This window comes from Nycticebus coucang, chromosome 3, assembly GCF_027406575.1.
Source record: "Nycticebus coucang isolate mNycCou1 chromosome 3, mNycCou1.pri, whole genome shotgun sequence".
In the NCBI taxonomy this organism is placed as follows: domain Eukaryota; kingdom Metazoa; phylum Chordata; class Mammalia; order Primates; family Lorisidae; genus Nycticebus; species Nycticebus coucang.
Genome location: NC_069782.1, coordinates 109,730,132 through 109,752,039, shown reverse-complemented (window position 1 = coordinate 109,752,039; position 21,908 = coordinate 109,730,132). Strand labels below are relative to the sequence as shown.

Genomic DNA, 21,908 nt, shown 5'->3' with positions numbered 1-21,908 from the left:
TAATGACATCATTAACATTTGGCAAATGACCCAGAAAACAGCAGCCAAGAATTCACAGCTAAGAAATAAGAGCACCAAGGCAATCCCACAGATGGATTTTTCTACAGGCTTCACCTGCCCATTTTTTTGTCATCCTCTAATTTTACTCACTTATTTCCCTTTTACCTCCTTTTCTCTCCTTTCTTCCTGCGTCATCTCCATTTCTTCTCTTCTTCTTCTGCTTTTGTGCCCACTTTTATTTTCCTAAAAATTTGTCATAGACAAATGAAAAGCATATAAACATTGAAAAAAGAATGTTGAAAAGTTGTGCCAGGTGTGGTGGCTCACACCTGTAATCCTAGCACTCTTGGAGGCTGAGGCAGGTGGATTGCTTGGGCTCAGAGGTTTGAGACTAGCCTGAGCAAGAGCAAGACCCAGTTTCTAAAAATAGCAGGTGGCTGTAGTCCCAGCTACTTTGGAGGCTGAGGCAAGAGCCTCAGTTAAACCCAAGAGGTTGAAGTTGCTGTGAGCTGTAACACCATGGCACTCTACCAACAGTGACAAGTGAGACTCTGTCTCAAAAAAAAGTTGAAAGCATGTGCACGTTAAACAATTCAATGGTTGTTTGTTCTTGACTAACTTCCCTGAGCTTTATTTCCACCTTTGTAAAATGAAGATAATAATACGCATTTCATAATGTTATGAGAATTAAATGGAAATAATGTATGTAAAGCACATCGTTATTATCTGTCACCATATGTATTCAATAAAAGCTAAGTATTACTATTCATTATCATCAGCAACATAATTTGCTATACCTTGTGGATTTCTCTCCTCTTCCCCATACTGTGCTCCTCAGAGCTTCCCTTTACCTCCCATCATCTTGGATCCTACAGAGATGATGATGGATGATGGTGATGATGATGGAAAAGGAAGGAAGGAGGGAATGAACTGCAATTCATTTAATGCTTCTAGTGTGCTACATCATATGCTACATGTTCAACATACGTTATCTGATGTGATTCTCACATCACATCTCCTACGTAGATACTAATATTATCATCATCCCTATTCTACTGATGAGAAACGGAGGTTGGGAGAGTTGAACTAACTGTACTGAAGTTAATTCTCACACACACACACACACACACACACACACAGAGCTAAAAAGTTGCAGTTACAGAATTTGAGGCCAGTGTCTATGTCCTAAAGCACTACAAAACTTGCCTACACAAGACCTCTCTGCACAATCAGAGGTAAACCTATTAGCAACGGCATGCCTCACCCTACATTCAGAGAAAATTTTCTTTAAAAACAAGGGTAGAGATGATAATGAAGTGAAATACTGTGAAGAAGAGCCTGTTGTGTCAGGTGGGGTGAGTCTTATAACCTTAGCACTCTGGGAGGCCAAGATAGGCAGATTATTTGAGGTCAGGTGTTCAAAACCAGCCTGAGCAAAAGCAAGATCTCATCTCTACTAAAAACAATAGAAAATATTAGCTGGGTTCCATGGCAGGTGCCTATAGTCCCAGCTACACGGGAGGCTGAGGCAAGAGGATCGCTTAAGCCCAAGAGTTTGACGTTGCTGTGAGCTATGATACCACAGCACTCTACCCAGAGGACTGAGTGAGATTCTGTCTCAATTTTTAAAAGAGAGAAAAAAAGGGAGGTTGAGGCAAGAGAACCGCTTAAGCCCAAGAGTTTGAGGTTGCTATGAGCTAGGATGTGCCACAGCACTCTATCTAGGGTGACGCAGTGAGACTCTGTCTCAAAAAAAATAAATGAATAAAATAAAATGAATAAATAAAAAAAGAAAGAGCCTGTTGAACAGCAGTGCAAGGGCCTGGTGGAGCTTTTTTTAGGAATTTCTAAACCTACAGTGATGACAGGGCTCAGGATCTTTGGTATGCTTTGAGGTTTAAATAGGGAAATTTAATAGCTTTTTTATGTTCTTTTCAACTACCTCTTACTTCCCAAAGACTAAGGAATGTTGTCATAAATTGGTCAAATTACTGGACTGCAGTTCCAAGAGATAGTGCCCCAAAGGGGTTAAGTTCAATACTCATGACCACCGTCTTTCTTCAAGTATATTTTATTCCTAGAGGTTAAAAAAAGTAGAGATGGGCCAAAAAAATTCTAACTAATTCCCACTTTATTTTGGAAGGGAGAAAGAAAGGGTGGCCTCAAGCACCTGGTTTTGAACAATGGATAGTTTTCACAAAAGGAATCCCAAGGAAAAACATGAATAGTAATTAAACTGGAAATAATAGAAGAAGAAAGTAAATTAATAGAAATATGCTAAGGGAGGAGAAGATGATCATTCTCCATGACTTCTCACAGACCCAAGGAATTCCAAATGAAGAAGTGTTGTGACATAAGAATAGTGGAGGGCCAAGAAAGCCTTACATTTGTACTAGGGGAAAAATAGTATGCCGAGGTCATGAATTATTCTTAGGAAAGTGCCTATTGAATGTAGAGTACTCTGCTACAACAAAGAATGAGCCCTACATCCCTAGATAACCCACATGTTAGGGAGTAAATTATGTCCTCTCAAAATACATTGAAGCCCTAACCCCCAGTGTGACTATACCTAGAGGTAGGACCCTTGAGAAAGTTATTACATTAAATGAAGTCACACATGTAAGGCCCTCATCTGATAGGACTGGTATATTTATAAAAAGAGTAAGAGACACCATAGTTCTCCCCCTCTTCTCTACAAGCACATAGGAAAGATCATATAAAGAAATAGCAAGAAAGTCACTATCCGCAAACCAGAAAGAGAGCCCTCACCAGAAACCAGATCTTCCAACACTTAGATTTGGGACTTTCTAACCTCTATAATTATGAGAATATAAATTCTGTTGTTTAAGCCTCTGAGTCTGTGGTATCTTATTATAACAACCTGGACTGATTAATATATACACTAACTCAGTAATGGAGTTAGAAGAAAGAAAGTAGAAAACTCATAGTAGACAACTCAAAGTAGAAACTCAAAAGAAAGGTTAAAAAAAATAGAAACTTTAAACAAACAAAATGGACACCAAGAAAAGAACTCAGGAAAGACCTAAGATAAGCAATGCCATGATACCAGGTTGCTAAATTTTGCAGAAAGATGGGAGTTTTAGATATACCCTTGGAGAAAAAGTTTTAACAGTGGTGGATTCTCCCCACCCAAGTACAACAACCTCCTGATGGGACAGCCCTCCCTACTGAGTTGTAAGTTCACAGGTCCTTCCCTCTGGAAAACTGGCACAGATTGATTACCACCTGGCAAATTAAGAATCAAGAAATCTTTGTTTTTTCACTCTCTTCTCTTTATCTATCAACTTCTCCTGGATAGACCTGTTATAGACTGTCCAGATCAACAATGTAGATATAGTTAAATTCCAGCTAATACTTTGTCATAAGGAAACAGACTACTGCTCTGATTGAGACTTGCTGAAGCAGGAACATTTGGTGCTGCAATTTTATGTATTCTGTATTGTTGGAACTTAAGAACCATAAAATGCCTGTGGGAGCTGGAATCAAGATAATCCAAATTTCATGATATCTGATGGTGCTAAGGGAACAATTTCAGTTCCAGGGAATGGGAACTGCTGTAGAAGAAACTAGATTCCATATAAGCCACCACTGACAGATAATGAGCCAACCAAGAAAGAAATGAAAGAAAATGGGGCATCTAAGAAAAAATAAAGAAAGGAGATTCACTTTATCATGACTTTAATTTCTCTGATGAAATTAAGGATGGACTTGCTAAGGGAATTCATATTCCTCAACCTTAGATCTATTATGTTATATCATTATAAATTAGATGAACCTAGATTGAAATCCTAGATGTAATCACTAATTAGCATATTGTTTTGGCAAACTACTTAGTGTCTCTGAGCCTCAGGTATCTTATCCATAAAATGAGATACATAACACTAATACCATCTCAGAGTATTATTGTGAGAATCAAGTTAAATAATTCCTAAAATGTGACTGGCACATAATAATTGCTTGATAAATTTCAGATCATATTATTGCTATTATTTTTATCTGTAATTTACTCTGGTGCAAATAGTAAAACACCACGTGGTAAGCTGTGTTGTCGAAGGGGTCAGGCGGATGAGGAAGAACATCTAGTACCAAGTGCTTTCTTACTATGTGCTAGACACTTTATTGAGTACCATAACATGTAGTATTCTATTTTATATTTTCTTTCTTTCTTTATTTATTTATTTCATTTCATTTATTTCTTATTAACCATAACCTTGTGGAGTAGGTACAATTACTTTACAGATGATAAAATTAATTGAACAAAGTTCAGAAAGAACAAACACTTTATCAAGTCAACGTAGGTAGCAATTAGTGAGCCTAGGATACAAAACCCAAATAATTTCACTCCAGGGTCTATAAGCTTGATGAAAATCAAATAAAACATATTTTAACAACATTCAAGTCAAAAAAAGTGAAGAGAGATGACTTCTTGGGTAGTGTATACATAAGTGATCTTAAGAATAATCTTTAAGTCTTCAACCTCAGAGGTATCCATAAAAGCCTTGAACAAACTGAACTGTTCGTCTTGTGATCACAGGGCAGTGATTAATCCAGTGAACCTATAAAAGTGGAATCAGGACTGATATTTTCCTGACTTTCACATCTCATTCTGCTCCTAAGAATAAGGAGGAGTCTCTGTATTATTTGACTCTTGTCCATGAATGTGCATTTTTTCAAGGGATTTAAAGATCATGTATATAAATGTACATTTTTATTTGTTGTTATTTGATTTCTTGAACCTGAAGACGGAAGACAGGAATAGGGCATCCTTTTGTAGGGAAAATCTGTCCCTTTCTGTTTTGCTTTGGTCACCTTCTCTCTTTATAGACCCACTTTATCCCAACTGGTAGGAAAAGATTAGCCTAGAGATAACTCCTTCCTGAGAGTTTCCAGAGCTTCTTGTTCTTTTATTAATCATTGTTAGGACGCTTCTTTTCCTTGCCATTGGAACAGCAAGATCTGAAAGTTGAGAGTTCACTTAATAAGAAAGAAATTGGAGAGATCAGTGATTATTACCCTTAACTGCACATTTGAGTCTACTGTGTTGGGTTTTAAAAATTCTGTTGGCTAAGCCACATACAATTTAGCCAGGATCTTTGGTAGCAGGAGAAAGGAGAACCTAAGCAGTAGTCTTTTGGGGGGGGGGAATCCCAGATCATTCTAGTGGGCATCTAGTGAAACAAACCACATACCCTATTTTGGTTCTAGACCTCAGAACTCTTAGGATGGGCAAAAAATAAGTTCTCCGTATGTCTCATTGTAGACCATTAAAGTCCTATTCAACACTAGACTTACAGACCAGAGCTAGAGCAAAATAAAGAATGTTCCTTGGTTCCATCATTTTATTTCATTAAAAAGGAATGAATAATTAATTGACTCCATTTATATTGAAGTCTAATACTCTTTGGGTCAAATATAATTCATACCTAATTACTGCATAATATTTCTCACAAACTGTAGAGCCCATATTCTCTCTAATTATAATAGTGCTTTTTTCCTTTCCCATTTCTCTCAAGTTTTCAGCAACACTTAACTGAAAATTAAGATTTATCTAATTATAATATGGTTTCTGAAATACCAGAAATAATTTTTTAAATATCATAAAAACATTTCAAAGGAGAGAAAATGTATCTGACAGAAATGTAACAAGTCAGCCAAAACTTCTATTTATATGTATTATGAAACAAAAATCATGGTTATATTTGTCCTACAACTATGAAAAGTACATATTGTCTTCATCAAGGAAGAAACTTTTAAAACAGTAACAATAAATAATAAAACTGTGCACAAAGAAAAAGGTTAAAACAGCAGTATTAGAATGAAACAACCATGTCACAGACTGAGGCTCTTAACTTAGTTCACATATTATAATCTCCTAGTGACATTTTTAAAGGCCAGTTGAACAAGAATCTTTAGAAGTGAGATCCATGCATCATTTGTTTTGTTTTGTTTTTTTTCTTGTGCTTCCTATGTGATTCCAAAATTTAGCCAAGAATGAAAATCCTTGCTCTAAGAAATGGTATTTCAGGACCTTGGACAGCTATACTCTGATTTGGCAGTGGAAAGAAAAGAATGAATAAATTAAGGCAATGTTTGTGAGACAAGGTCTTACTTTGTTGCCTGGGATAGATGCAGTGGTATCATCATAGCTCACTGCAACCTCGAACTCCCAGGCTCACATGATCCTTCTGCTTCAGCTTCCTGGACTAGCTAGGACTACAGGTGCACACCACCACACCCAGATACACTATTTTTGAATGATTGCTTTTTACTAAAAAGACAAATAAGTGGAAGAATGAGAAATGAGAAAAAACACAAACTATCAAGTAACACCTCAATTCTTATTTTAAATAGGGTTCTTGGCCAGGCGCAATAGCTCAGACCAGTAATCCTGGCAGTCTGGAAGGCTGAAACAAGATGATTGCTTGAGGTCAGGAGTTAGAGATCAGCCTGAGCAAGAGCCAGACTCCATCTCTACTAAAAATAGAAAAATTAGCTGGGTATTGTAGTGGGAACCTGTAATCCCAACTACTCGGGAGGCTGAGGCAAACTTAAACCCAGGAGCTTGAAGTTGCTGTGAGTTAGGCTATTGCCAGGGCATTCTGGCCTGGACAACAAAGTGAGATTCTATCTTTAAAAAGAAAAAGTGTTTTTGATCCAAAGTGACTTACACGGTGCAGGTAAAAAATGTTAACAGGGTGGCGCCTGTGACTCAGTTGGTAAGGCGCCGGCCCCATATACTGAGGGTGACAGGTTCAAACCCGGCCCCAGCTAAACTGCAACCAAAAAATAGCCGCGCATTGTGGTGGGCGCCTGTAGTCCCAGCTACTCGGGAGGCTGAGGTAAGAGAATCGGTTAAGCCCAGGAGTTGGAGGTTGCTGTGAGCTGTGTGAAGCCACGGCACTCTACCGAGGGCCATAAAGTGAGACTCTGTCTCTACCAAAAAAAAAAAAAAAATGTTAACAAAAGAAGCAGACAATATTTGTTTGCACAAGGGTGATTTTGTCAAAGAATCTCTTGCATGTAGACTATTCTTTAGTTCCACAATAAATAAGTTCTTTGATTTTTCTAGAAAAGTCATAACCTTTTATGTCTGGGTTTCACTCTTCCACTTTTGATCGAACAATACTTATAAGATATAATTGCATTCTCCTTTTTATTCTGCTATAAGAAAGGACAAATTATAATAAATGATAATTTTATGGGACAGGCAACAACATAAAAGCTAAAAAAAAAAAAACCACATCTGTAGGACAGCTAACGAAATTAACAAAAATAAAAGATATGGAACTTTCTCTCTGGCTTACCTCAAACCTATGTTCAATTAATTCTCAGACCATAATGTGCTGTGATTTATGGGGTGCGTAAGGGAGCAAGATCTCTTTACTATTTACCATCAGCCTTCCTACTTCCCAGTCAAATTATATTAGCAAATTTCCATTTTGCAAAGCACCTGTTAGCCTGATTGCTATAGATCATACAGTACAAAAAACTGTTGCAATTACCTGGATAATTCATGATGAGCAGGGCATGACCATAGTATTCAGGACACTTTGCTGTCATTTCATTACAAAGTAAGCAAATTATTTATTGGAAAACCAGATAAAAGCATTCATATTTATCAGGTAAAACCATATAGGCACTACGCAAATGCCCTAACCTTTTCTGTCAAATGTGGTATTTCATCAGTTTCTCTTGAAAACACCTCTCATTAAGCAAAGGATTCTGACTATGAAGGCCTAAAGCTAAGGGAAATTCTCTTTATCCAGTCAATCATGGGAAAATAGAAAATGCCTATATTATCTTATTTACTTATAACTGATTAGTCACTGGAAATCAAAAATGAGAGATATTTGTCCTCTGCATCAATGATGGAAACCATTTTCACATCATTTTTTAAAAGAGGAAGGCCTTTCAGGCATCTGGTTCATCTTGTAGATGATTGTTGTCTTCCTGATGATTTTAAACTTCTAGCTTTAATTTAGAGCTTAGACTGCTAAAGTCAAAAGCCAGGTTTTCAAACTACCATTGCCACTCCTGCTGTGAGATTTGTTTAATGTTCTTTCCAAAGACAATGTTGAGTGGAGGACCATGCTTCCTATGACTTTGAAAAGGAAAACCATTAAAGCATAATGTCAGAAATATTTAGTTACCAACAATTCCATCACTTAGGTGAAGTTATAAATACTTGACTAAATTCCAAAGAAATATTTATGAGATTTTTCACGTGAAAAACAATTGCAAACTCTAAGAATTTCTGTGGTTTAAAAAAAAAAAATCTAGTCTGGGCGGCGCCTGTGGCTCAGTCGGTAAGGCACCGGCCCCATATACCGAGGGTGGTGGGTTCAAACCCAGCCCCGACCAAACTGCAACAAAAAAAAAAATAGCCGGGCGTTGTGGCGGGCGCCTGTAGTCCCAGCTACTCGGGAGGCTGAGGCAAGAGAATCGCTTAAGTCCAGGAGTTGGAGGTTGCTGTGAGCTGTGTGAGGCCATGGCACTCTACCGAGGGCCATCAAGTGAGACTCTGTCTCTACAAAAAAAAAAAAAAAAAAAAATTTTGGGCGGCTCCTGTGGCTCAAGGAGTAGGGCGCCGGTCCCATATGCCGGAGGTGGCGGGTTCAAACCCAGCCCCGGCCAAAAAAAAAAAAAAATCTAGTCTGAAAAAATGTATGTTTCTCTTTGGTTTCACAAAACATTGGAATCTGCGGTACAAGAGGCCCTAGGACTCCTCTTTAACCTTGACCTTTGCCCAAGTGCCACCTGCAAAACTTACAGCCTTGGGCCGCTCTATAGGCTTGCTTTGTTGCTTTGGCTACAAGCCTATCTGGTAAGTTCTGCTTTTTTGTTTTATAACTCAACCCTTCCCATTAATTAGGAACTGGAACAAGATCACTATAAATACTGAAAGGCCAAACAAGTTTCCAAGCATATATTTTTGAGACTAATTAGCCACATGGGCAAATACCAAATGTCACTGGCACACATAGTTTTTGTTGTTGTTTGTTTTTTGAGACAGAATCTCACTTTGTCACCCTTGGTAGAGTGTAGTGGCATCATAGCTCATAGCAACCTCAAACTCCTGGGTAAAGCAATTCTCTTGCCTCAGCTTCCCAAATAGCGGGGACTATAGGCATCCACCACAACACCCAGCTATTTTTAGAAATGAGGTCTCACTCTGTCTCAGGCTGGTCTTGAACCTGTGAGCTCAGGCAATCCATCGCCTAGGCCTCCCAAGTGCTGGGATTACAGATGTGAGCCACCACGCCCAGCCTACTAGCACACATGGTTAATTATATATCTTGAATTCTGTATTCACTTTCCTAGGGTATAATAAAGTATGTGTTACTAAAGAATGTAACAGAGAAAGAAACTAGTAATTTATAATAAAAACTAATAGGGTAGGTGGCTAATCTAAAATTGATAGATATTAAAAAGAAAGTTTTCCCCCTAGTGGAAATTTTGCTCTTTCTAGCTATTTTTTGTGTTTTTTTTATTAAAATTAAAATCCAATAAGGCAAAATTAATCATTTTAAACTGAACAAAATAGTGTCATCTTTCTGTATATTCTAAAGCCTAGACTGGGTGGCCATGCCATACCAATGCTAAAAGTGAAAGCTACAATTAACCAGAATGTTTTGTACTTTGTTTATGTTATATTTATGTCAAATGAAAGGCTCAACTGATTTTTTTCCATTGAACTGACTTATTAGACACAACTGACTCAAATTGACTGATTATTCAAGGTATGCTTATTTATCCTAATTGTGTTCTCATACATTGAGCTAATGGGTAACATTTTTACTTTTTAATCTATCATTACAGAGACATAACTCAGCAGTAATTCCATTGAACTCCAACACCTCTACAAAGAGAAGCCCTGTGCACAGGCTCAAGAGACCTGATTGCATCTCCATTGCTGCTTAGAGTTTACAAATGCCTTTGACAACAATGGATTCAGCTTCTCTGATCCTTCCAAGGGAAGAATTATGCCATGCTACTTGACTCCTCCATACTAAGCAGTGACCCTGGACAGTAAACAGCAAATTTGGAAAACACAGCAAGTCCGCTTCGTAGAACTTACAAATTCACCAATTAGAGTCCTTCTTCTGCTTTTGACACTCCGAGTGACCAGTGAATTTCTGTGCCCCTGAACACTCAGGCCTACATGAAACATCCTAAACCTTTGTCAACTCCAATTAATCTCATGCTTTATGCCTAGTAACTTATTATTTGCTTCTGATAATATAATGAAGAACTCAGAACTATAGAGCTAAAGGCTAGTTATTAACAAATGACACCTCCCATTACTATTGTGCTTTAGCCTCAGAGACACAAAGGTGGAACCAATAAGAAGACCCTCAAACGTCTTACTAACTTGCAGAGGAGAATGAGTTTGGAAAGGCACCGCAGTCCCACCTGTGCTTCTGTAACCACAGTTGTGAGTTGTTGCCCTGATAAGGCAACAACTTGAGAATGTGTTTATTTTATGCTTAAGAAATTAATTTGGAAAAAAAAAGAAATTGATCTGGGACAGAGTTTTCACCCTAGAATCACCTGTGCAGCTTTTCAAATGTAGGATATCCACACCTGTGCTCTACCTCCAAGGGATGCTGAGGTCTTTGAAAATACCCAGGTAAACTTCAGCCACAGCCAAGGTTGACTTCCTCTCAAAAACTTCTAGTCATAAGATGATTAGTGAGAACCAACCTAAATCTGAAGTTCTATGATGGGCAATTAAGCACTCATCTCTCCACAATCACAAGAGAAGATTATAACCCACAATGTGCTCTGTTGGCCTCCTCCAGGACCCCAAGAATCTTAGGCAAAGATTTTTAGTACCATTCATGATATCAGGGTTTTACAGATTTCATTTGTCTTCTGATACTTCACCATTGATGAATGAGAGGTTGAGGTCCTAGTGACTCCACTCCATTACTGAAATGAATTAAAGGGCTTCAAAAAAGCATCCCCAGCCAAGTCATTAATAATGTAAAAACATGTTCCCTGTGGAGTGCAAAGTATATGTCTATTTTGATGGGAACATCCTGTGTGCCCTTTGGAGGTGGGGAGAGAATAGGAGAAGGGTGACTATTTAATTAAGAGAGCTCATCATCCCTGTCAGGGCAAAGTCACTCTCCAAACTCACTCACCAAATCTTAAGAGCACGTCTGCCACCCAGTGTTCAAAGTCAGCATAAAATTCTGTCTGTTTTCAAAGACAAGCATGTTCTTCTCTCTGGGGTCTATTTCAGTTTTATTTTCCATAGCTAAAGTCAATGCAGAAGATTGGGGGTATGCTTGGCAGTAATAGTAAGAGGTGTTATTTCTGGGTAAAACCTATAAAAACACAAACATTTGTACTTATTACTTGTTCACTTACTGAGGACTGTAAAAATCAATCCCAAAAGTCATGATCTGTGTGTCTGATATTCATTCTTGTTACATGTGCCAATTGGCTTCACAAAACTGGCAATCAGAGCCACACGTTTGCAGAAGAACACCCTGGCAGTAAGCAGTGATATGTAGTTTTTACATGCATGTTTAAAACATGAGAAATTTTGGGTGGTGCCTGTGGCTCAAGGAGTAGGGCGCTGTCCCATATGCCGGAGGCGGCGGGTTCAAACCTAGCCCCGGCCAAAAACCAAAAAAAAAAAAACTTGAGAAATTTTGCTCCTCATTGGCTTACAGTAATTAAAATTTCAAAGAGGATAGCAGTAAGGATTATATTTTGGGTGCTAAAACTCACATTTCACAAAACACAATTTACATTACAATTTTTCATACCTATAAAATGCCTCAGGCTCAAAAAAAAAATGCCTCAGGCTCATAGGTCACTGGACTAAACAGCTCTGTCTCCCCAGGTGATAACAATAAACACTCTTGGGCGGCGCCTGTGGCTCAGTCGGTAAGGCGCCGGCCCCATATACCTAGGGTGACGGGTTCAAACCCGGCCCCGGCCAAACTGCAACCAAAAAACAGCTGGGCGTTGTGGCGGGCGCCTGTAGTCCCAGCTACTCAGGAGGCTGAGGCAAGAGAATCGCTTGAGGTTGCTGGAGCTGTGTGAGGCCACGGCACTCTACCGAGGGCCATAAAGTGAGACTCTGTCTCTACAAAAAAAAAAAATAAAACAATAAACACTCTTACTCCCTCCCCTAGTTTTCCTCTGCTGGAAAATAAGCTTGAATGAACTTGCAAAAAGGTCTTGTGGAAGCAAAGATGCAGATGTACTTTTGTGGTATAAGGCCCTTTCCGCTGGCCAGAGTAAGAGCTGCATCTTAGCTAACATGACTAGGGATGGATCACCAAGTAGAGATTCAGAGAGAGGAGCCTGTAGAGAGAACCAGAAGGTTCTTCCTCATGGTTTCACCTCTACAATGCTGTCTGTCCTCTGGGAATAAATAAAGGACTGATGGAGACAATGGAAATTTATCCAGCCACCACTGTGAAAGTCGTCTAAACCTGACCTTTCTTCTAGGCACATATTTGGCCACAGAGGAAACTAATGGGCACAAGTACTAACTACTGTGCTTCAACTGCCTTGTTACACTCATTTTACCAGTGACATGACACTGACTATTTGACACCAAGGTCTATACGCTTCCCAATCCCCTGTACCAATCAGACTGGAGGGATCTAGAGGTCTTCCAGATATCTAAAAATTCTAGCATTCAATTTATCCTTGTTACTTCAAGCAACCTTGACCATAATCACGAGGGGAAAAAAAAAGTATTTCAGAAATCCAAACCAATGTGCTTCAAATAGCAGACTTATTTAATTGCACTTATACAGTCTGGTATCAATACATTCATGATCTAAACCACTGATTTTCAACCAGTGTGCCGTGAGGGTATCTTAGGTGTGTCGTGAACATTTTTAAAGATCATTAATTAAACTATTTTTGAAAGAAGTGCAAAGCACAGTAAGTATATCTTTTTGTTGACTCTTATTTTTGATCAACATAATTTAAGTCTGCCACAAAAATTTAACTATAGGTTCAAGAGTGCTGTGAGATTTAAAAGAGTGAAAAACACAGATCTAAGCCTGTGAACAAGAAGTCACCCAAGATCTTTTCACTTCATGCCAGTATTTTAACAGTATCTTCCTAACAAATATCTGTTGAGCTATTAGTGCTTCTTTTTTTTTAGCCAAGGCCAGGCTTGAACCCACCACCTCTGGCATATGGGGCTGGTGCCCTACTCCTTTGAGCCACAGGCGCCGCAGTGCTTCTAAATTCACTTTTCCACATACCTACTTTGTCATAACACATTCTTGCTTTCCTATTTCTCCTGCAGTCTAGAATAAAATCCAAATTGCTTACTGTGGCATTTGAAACTTTCCTTGACTTCACCTCATTCTAGAAATTCAGGCTTTTCTGATGCTCCATGGATCTTCCTGTCTAAGTAGTAGCATGTATCTACTTACTAGAAAAATGCCCTGGCTTACATATGTCTGCTCCCTCACTACTGCATTTTTCAAATCTAGAATAATCCTGCCAATCCTCCCTACTTGCCCATATGCTCCCCATAAGTTTCTAGTCTGGGCTTCAGTTCCATGTCCGTAATAAGCACTTGTCTATCATGTCATCTCTCCGTGGTGACTCTGACCACAGAAGTCCTCCAGCTCTTAGTGTCAGTATCACGTAATGGAGTGTGTGTGTGTTTGTGTGTGTGTGTTCCTCATTTCACTAAGCTCTCTTGGGGCAGATACCACATTTCCAACTCTATATTAAAACACATTTATTCTCTGAATTGCACCCCACACTCAATCCAACTTTGGACTGTCATGGCAGCAGCCGCTACCATCCAAGAAAAGGCACAGAAACAAGGCTCTCCTACACACACCTAGAACAATGCCTGCTATCCTGAAACTGAGACACAAGTGAACTGCACTCCCTAAACCTTCCCACCCATTCTGCTTGACTGATTGGGGTATTACTCTCTCAGTCAGAAGGCCACAGCATTTTGAGAGTTTAATGCAGGGCTGTGACCAATCATCGGGCCATTTGAAGTGATATAGTTACACCTAGGGAGGGACAAGAAAGACAAAACTCTCCTAACCACACCTAGAATCATAACTACCACAGTGCTGTGGGTGGCAGTGAGACTAATAAGTTGCCAAACTCAGCCCACCACAGTTAACCAGTTACCAGCAATACCAACACAGACCCTTCAGATCCCAGTGGGCTGCTCCACCACAACTACCACCATCATTCCCATCATCCCAGCTTCCCAGAGGCCTAAGAACCTGCCCACCCAGCCCACTCCTCCCACTATCAGCTTCTGAGAAAGCTGCCTGGATGCCCAAAAAGTGACTGTCAAGAACCCACATGTCAGTATAAGCTGCTCTGGGGCCTAAAAATACTCAACTCACTACTGCCCCTACCAAGGCCCAAAGATTGGCTCAGTGTCATGCAAGTCCCCAGAAAAACTTCACCATAGCCTCAGCTAATAAGACACTAAGGAAATCACAAATACTACTGACCCTATGGACTGCTGAATAAACCATATAAAGTTTTATATGCACTACTACTGCAGGTACCCAAAACCAAAGCCAGAGTGTCCTCCTCAACCAACAACATATATATAACTACAGAAAAAATTCTCCTCTATGAAGGTAATTTTAAAAATTGGAAGTGACTGCTAGACCAGATGTCCACATATCAATGGAAGGACATAGAAAATATGAAAAACAAGGAAATATGACACCACCAACAGATCCCAACAATTGCCCACCAATAGCTCCCAATCAAAAAGAATTCCTTGATATGCCAGAAAAAGAATTCAAAATATCGATTTTTAAAGCTCAATGAGATACAAGAAAAATCTAAAAACCAATAAAAATAAATCAGAAAATCAATTTAGGATAGGAATGAGAAATTTTACCGAAGAGATAGCAATCTTAAACACAAAACACAGATAGAAATTCTGGAACTGAAAAAGGAAATACAAAATATGTAAGAATAAGAATTAAAATAAAGCCTTTAAGACTTCTGGGACTACATAGAGTACTCAAACATGAATTATCAGTATTCTTGAGGGGGAAGATAGAACAAAAAGCTTTAAAAAACCTGTTTGAAAAAATAATCAATGAAAACTCCCCAAGTTTATCAAGAAAGTTAGACATCCAAATACAGGAGGTGTGAATGATAAGCAAATAGGTTATAAAAAGGGACTTGATCATCACAGTTATAATCAATATTTCTAAAGTCAAATTGAAAGAAAGAATTTTAAATTTAGCAAGAGAAGAGCATCTAGTCCCCTACAAAGAAAACGTCACCAAACTAACAGCAGACTACTTAGTAGAAACCCTATAGGCCAAAAGAGAATGGGATAACATTTTCCAAGTGCTGAAAGAAAAAAACTGCCATCCAAGAATTTCTGTTTTGTCAGAATAATCTTCACAAAAGAAAGTGAAATAAAGTCTTTCCCAGGCAAGCAAATCCTGAGGGAATTTGTCACCAGTAGACCAGCCCGATAAAAAATGCTCAGAGACATTTTAAACATGGAAAAGAAAGCTCAATACTCATCATCATGAAACACACAAAAATATAATTCATGAGTTTTACAAAACGATCACACAAAGGAAAAAGAGAAGGGAATCAATTGGAAATATCACAGAACTTCATCAAACCACAAAGACAAAAAGAAAACATTTACAAAATAATTAACAATATGAAAATAATAAAGCCTCTTGTATCAATATTAACCTTGAAAGTAAATAGGTTATTTACAATTGGTAAAGCATTAAAAAAAAAAAGATTAAAATATATGTGTCTACAAGAAACTCACCTTACTCTTAAAAACACATATAGATGAAAAGTACACAAGTATAAAAAGATATTCTGCAGGCAAAATCCAAGGCCCTGAAACCTTCACAGGCACCAGCCATGGCCCTATGACCTGCCCAGCCACTGGTCAAGGTTCCATGACTCACCTAGCTGCCTGAGGCCCATGTACTATGTGCACTGTCAGCCTCAAATGCTATGCACTCAGCAGTGACACAGAGCGTGCACATCAGCCACCCTGCCCATGCCCTGCATCACCCAGCTGCTACACCACTATCCTGCACAATGCCATAGGTCTGCTCAGCAAGAGCCCTGCACACTGTATGCCACCACTGCCCCAGGTCCAGAAAGAGTGAATGCCCATAACTGTGACACCTGGAGCCACTACATAAATAGCCTCATCCAGCTGTCACTGCCATTGCCATAGGGAGGCCCAGGCAAAGCAAACACTCCCATGGAGTGGGACATGACTAGTCCCATGCCCAAGCTTCCAACAGCAGCCTTGGGACCAACACTCCACTCCTCGTGAACATCCTTGAATATCAGCTCAGACTGTTGCAACCACCGGGGAGTGGGATAATGCAGGAGAAGAGCTTCATTATAGGCTCTCACTATAGCTGACCCTTTCTAACCAAGTCAATCCTGGAGAGCAGGACACAAGTACATTATCTCTTTCTCAGCAGAGAGCAAACTTATATGCCTTGAGCTGAGTGAAGAGGTTTCAGATAAGAAGAAACTAGCATAAGAACTCCAGCTGGTAACATGAAACAAACAGCCATTTTGATACCACCAAAGGATCACAATAAGTCTCCAGTAACAGACCCCAATCTAAAGGAAGTCATCAAAATGTTACCTATGGAATTTAGAATATGGATGACAAATAAGATGAATGGGATTAATAAGAAAGTCAAAAACAACAAAAAGAAATTTTAAAATTCAGGATATGCATGAAAAAATCTCTAAAAAGACAGATAACATAAGAAAAGATAGAAAAGATATTATAGAACTTAAAAAAAATGAAACAGTCATTCAGGGAATTTCAAAATACAGCAAAAAAGTTTGAACAGACCAAATGAAAGAAATAATTTCAGAGCTTGAATACAAGGCTTTCAAATTTATCTGGTCAATCAAAAATATAATAAAAGAGTAAATAAGAATGAATAATCACTCAGAGAAATAAGGGACTATGTAAAACAAGCTAATATAAGAATCATACGTATCCCTGAGGGAGAAGAAGAAAAAGGAAAAAGTATGGAAAACCAATTTGAGGTAATAATTGAAGAAAACATCCCTGATATCACCCAGACATTGAGATATTAAGATACAAGATGCTCATCAAATATCTGGAAGATTCATAACCAATAGGACATGACCAAGACAATAGTCATCAGTCTAGCTAAAGTCAAAACAAAGGAGAAAATCTAAAGAGCTGCAAAACAGAAGCAACACTGACTTGCAAAGGAAAACCTATCAGACTAACAAAAGACTTCTCATCAGAGACCTTACAAGCTAGAATGGACTTGGTTCTCATTTTTAGTCTTCTTAAACAGAATAACTTCCAGTCAACAATCTTGTATCCTGCAAAACTGTTTTATAAATGAAGGTGAAATAAAGTTTTTCCCAGACAAGCAAACACTAAGGAAAACTGTTAGACCTACACCTGTCATATAAGAAATGTTTCAAAAATTCCCTATACATGGATCAGAACCATTGATATCTACTGGTATAAAAATGTCTGAAAGTTAAATTTTATGACTCTTGTGGAAAAGAAGCACAAAGGGGAAGACAAAACAACAAGGTATCATTCAACATGAAGAACGGAACAGTATCTCACATACCAATATTAACATTGAGCATAAATGGTCTTAATGCTTCATTTAAAACATACAGATTGGTTGAATGGATGGGGAAATTAAAAAAAATATATATGCTGTCTCCAAGAAATCCATCTAACTTGCAAGTACTTTCATAAGCTGAAGGTAAAGGGATTAAAAAATATATTCCATGAAAATAAAAACAAGTCCTTCTGGGTAGATATCTAGTAAAAGGATGGCAGAGTCAAATAGAATGTCTAGTTTTAGATCATTGAGGATTCCCCAGGCTTCTCTCCAAAAAGACTGTATTAATTTGCAATCCCATCAGCAGTGTAGAAGTGTTCCTTTCTCTCTACATCTGTGCCAGGTTCTGGTATTTTGGGACTTTACGATGTGGGCTAATCTTGCTGGGGTTAGATGACATCTTAGACTAGTTTTGATTTGCATTTCTCTGATGATTAAAGACAAGCATTTTTTCATATCTTTGTTGGCCATTCGTCTGTCATCCTTAGAGAAGTTTCTATTCAAATCTCTTGCCCACTTATAGAAAGGGTTGTTTGCACTTTTATTAATGTTTAATTTGAGTTCTCTGTAGATTGTAGTTATCAGGCCTTTGTCAGATTCGTTTTTTTGTTTTTGTTTTTGTTTTGGCCGGGGCCAGGTTTGAACCCACCACCTCCAGTATAAGGCGCTGGCGCCCTACTCCTTGAGCCACAGGCATCGCCCTCCTTTGTCAGTTTTGTAACATGCAAAAATATATCCCATTCTGAGGGTTGTCTGTTTGCTCTGTTTAGGGTACTCATAGTTGTGCAAAAGCTTTTTAGCTTGATCAAGTCCCAGTTATTTATTTTCAATATTGCTGCAATTGCTAAGGGAAGGTCTTCTTCATAGAGTTTTTTCCCAAGCCAATATCTTCAAGTGTTTTCCCCACACTTTCTTCTAGAATTTTTATTGTTTCATGTCTTAAATTTAAATCTTTTATCCAACGAGAATCAATTTTTGTCAATGGTGAGAGGTGCAGGTCTACTTTCAGTCTTCTGCATGTGGATAACGAGTTCCCCCAGCACCATTTGTTAAATAAGGTTTCTTTTCCCCATTGGATGTTTTTGTTATGCTTATCAAAGATTAAATGATGATATGTGGTTGGGTTCATCTCTAGATTCTCTATCCTATTCCATAGATCTATGTCTCTATTTTTGTACCAGTACCATGCTGTTTTGATCACTATAGCCTTGTAATATAACCTAAAGTCTAGCAGCATGATGCCTCCAGATTTGTTTTTATTTCTAAGAACTGTATTTGCTAGTCAGGGTTTTTTCTGGTTCCATGTGAATCAAAGTACTATTGTTTCAAGATCTTTAAAGTATGACATTGGTGCTTTGATGTGGATTGCTTTAAATCTATAGATTGTTTTGGGGCAGTATGGGCATTTTATTTTATTTATTTATTTATTTTTTTTTTTTTGAGAGTCTTACTTTGTCGCTCTCAGTAGAGTGTCATAGAGTCACAGCTCACAGCAACCTCAAACTTCCTGGGCCCATGTGTTCCTTTTGCCTCAGCCTCCCAAGTAGCTGGGTCTACAGGCACAGGCCACAATGCCCAGCTATTTTGTTGTTGTTGTTGTCATTGTTGTTTAGCAGGCCCCAGCTGAGTTCAAACCCTCCAGCCCTGGTGCATGTGGCTGGTGCCCTAACCACTGGGCTACAGGTGCTGAGCCAGTATGGACATTTTAATGATGTTGATTCATCCCAGCCATGAGCTTGCTATGTTCTTCCATTTGTTGACATCTTCAGCCATTTCCTTTCTCAAAGTTTCATAATTCTCTTTGTAGAGATCTTTCACATATTTGTTAGATATATTCCCATAAGAACAAAAATCATTTTCCACAAAGACATTTGCACTAAAATGTTTATTGAAGCTCAATTAATAATTGCCAACTTGGTGCATGCCATACCTTCTAGGGGCAAGACATGATTGCAAGAGGGACTTTACCTACCAAATGCAATCAGTGTAACCTGGCTTATTGTACCCTCGATGAATCCCCAACAATAAAAATAATAATAATAATAATAATTGCCAAGACATGGAAGCAACCTAAGTGCCCATCAACTCATGAATGGATCAACAAACTGTGGTATATGTATTCCATGGAATATTATTCATCCATTAAAAAAGATGGAGACTAGCCTGTGGCTCAAAGGAGTAGGGCGCCAGCCCCATATGCTGGAGCCCTGGCCAAAAACTGCAAAAAATTAAAAAATAAAAATAAAAAGATGGAGACTTTACATCTTTTACATTTACCTGGATGGAGTTGAAATACATTCTTCTTAATAAAGTATCTCAAAGAGGGAGGGCATGAGGCAGGATTTCACCTAATGTGTACATTGTGAGTGTGTATAAAACACTACCTGTGTGAGAGGGTCTTTTACAAATGTAACTTTACCCTGGAAGTGAGAACAATGTAAACTAAACATTGTGCCCTCATATTAATTTGAATAAAGATAAATAAATAAATAAAGTGCATTTAAATTCTTCTTATAAGGAAGAACTTAATTTGGAATATTTTTCAATCAGCCACATTTACTAAATTCCCACTGTATATGGACCTTTGAATATGCTTTGGAAAATTCTTAATAGTGTCGTCTGAGAGGTGCGGACCAGCTGGCCTTGGGGAGCGATTAAGATGCCTTTGGCAAGAGATTTACTACATCTGTCCTTGGAAGAGGAAAAGAAAAAACATAAAAAGAAATAGCTAGTTCAAAGTCCAAACTCTTATTTTATGGATGTAAAATGTCTGGGTTGCTACAAGATTACCACAGTTTTCAGCCATGCTCAGACAGTGGTTCTTGGTGTGGGTTGTTCTACAGGTGGAAAGGCCAGACTTACAGAAGGGTGTTCATTTAGAAGAAAGCAACACTAATGATCTACACTTTCTGAATTTGTGTTATCTCACAGAAAGCCTTATCATAAGTTCAGTAATTCTAGTTAATTTACCAAGAGAATGAAATTTGGTTTTATAAGGTATACAATAGCAATCTCCTATTTTGATGTCAATTTTTCAATAAAGTTTTGATTATGGGCAAAAAAAAAAAGAAATATTGTATGCAGTTTGTAAGTAATTACAATGGACTTTTAAATCCACAAAAAAATAAAAGAAAAACAAGTCATAATAGACTTTAAGTCAACAATGGTTAAGAAAAGATGATAGAGATATTTATTATATAATGATAAAGGAGCAATTCAGCAAGAATATGTAACAATCCTAAATGTTTATGCACTTAACACAGAACCTCCCAGATGAATAAAACAAATTATACTATGTGTGAACAAAGAAATAACAGCATTGTAATAGCTGAGGACTTCCACACTCCTCTGACAGAACTGGGCAGACTATGAAGGGAGAAAATCAAGAAAGAAATGCTAGACTTACATAGGACTATTGAATGAATAAATCTAACAGACATTTACAGAACATTCTATCCCCAAACTGGAGAATTTACATTGTTTCTTCAGCACATGAGACATTTTCCAAGACAAATCATATGGAAAGCCAAAAGCAAGCCTCAGCCAATTTAGATAAATCAAATCATACCATGTATCTTCTCAGACCACAATAGAATAAAACCAGAAATCAATTCAAAGAGAAATTCTCAAATCTACACAAAGTCATGGAAATTAAACAATCTGCTGCTGAATGATCCTTGGGTCAATGACAAAATTTAGATGGAAATCAAAAGATTTTTTGAACTGAATGACAAAGAGAACACAAGCTTCCAAAATCTATGGGATACATAAAAAGTAGTGTTTAGTTCATAGCCTTCAATACTTACATCAAAGGAGTAGGACGCCAGCCCAATATGCTGGAGGTGGCGGGTTCAAGCCCAGCCCTACCCCCAAAAAAAAACTTACAACAAAAAGACAAAATTAACAAGATTATATCATACTTCAGAGAATTAGAAAAAGACAACCAAGCCAAACCCAAAGCTAGGAGAAGTCCCAGCTACTTGGGAGGCTAAGGCAAGAGAATCGCCTAAGCCCAGGAGTCGGAGGTTGCAGTGAGCTGTGTGATGCCACAGCACTCTACCGAGAGCAATAAAGTGAAACTCTGTCTCCACAAAAAAAAAAAAAAAAAAAGCTAGGAGAAGACAAGAAATAACAAAGCTCAGAGCAGAACTAAATGATATGGAAACAAATAAACAAAAAATAAAGGATTAATGAAATGAAAAGGTATCTCTTTGAAAAGATAAACAGAATCAATACACCACTAGCTAGATTAATTAGAAATAGGAGAGA

At 38.2% G+C, this 21,908-nt stretch overlaps 1 pseudogene across 1 annotated transcript; it reads left to right on the top strand.

Annotated features, from left to right (window-relative positions):
• Positions 1–20,298: 20,298 nt before the first annotated feature.
• Positions 20,299–20,707, top strand: LOC128581925 (40S ribosomal protein S27-like; annotated as a pseudogene). Its single transcript, XR_008378946.1, has one exon. The product of XR_008378946.1 is annotated as a 40S ribosomal protein S27-like (transcript).
• Positions 20,708–21,908: the final 1,201 nt, after the last annotated feature.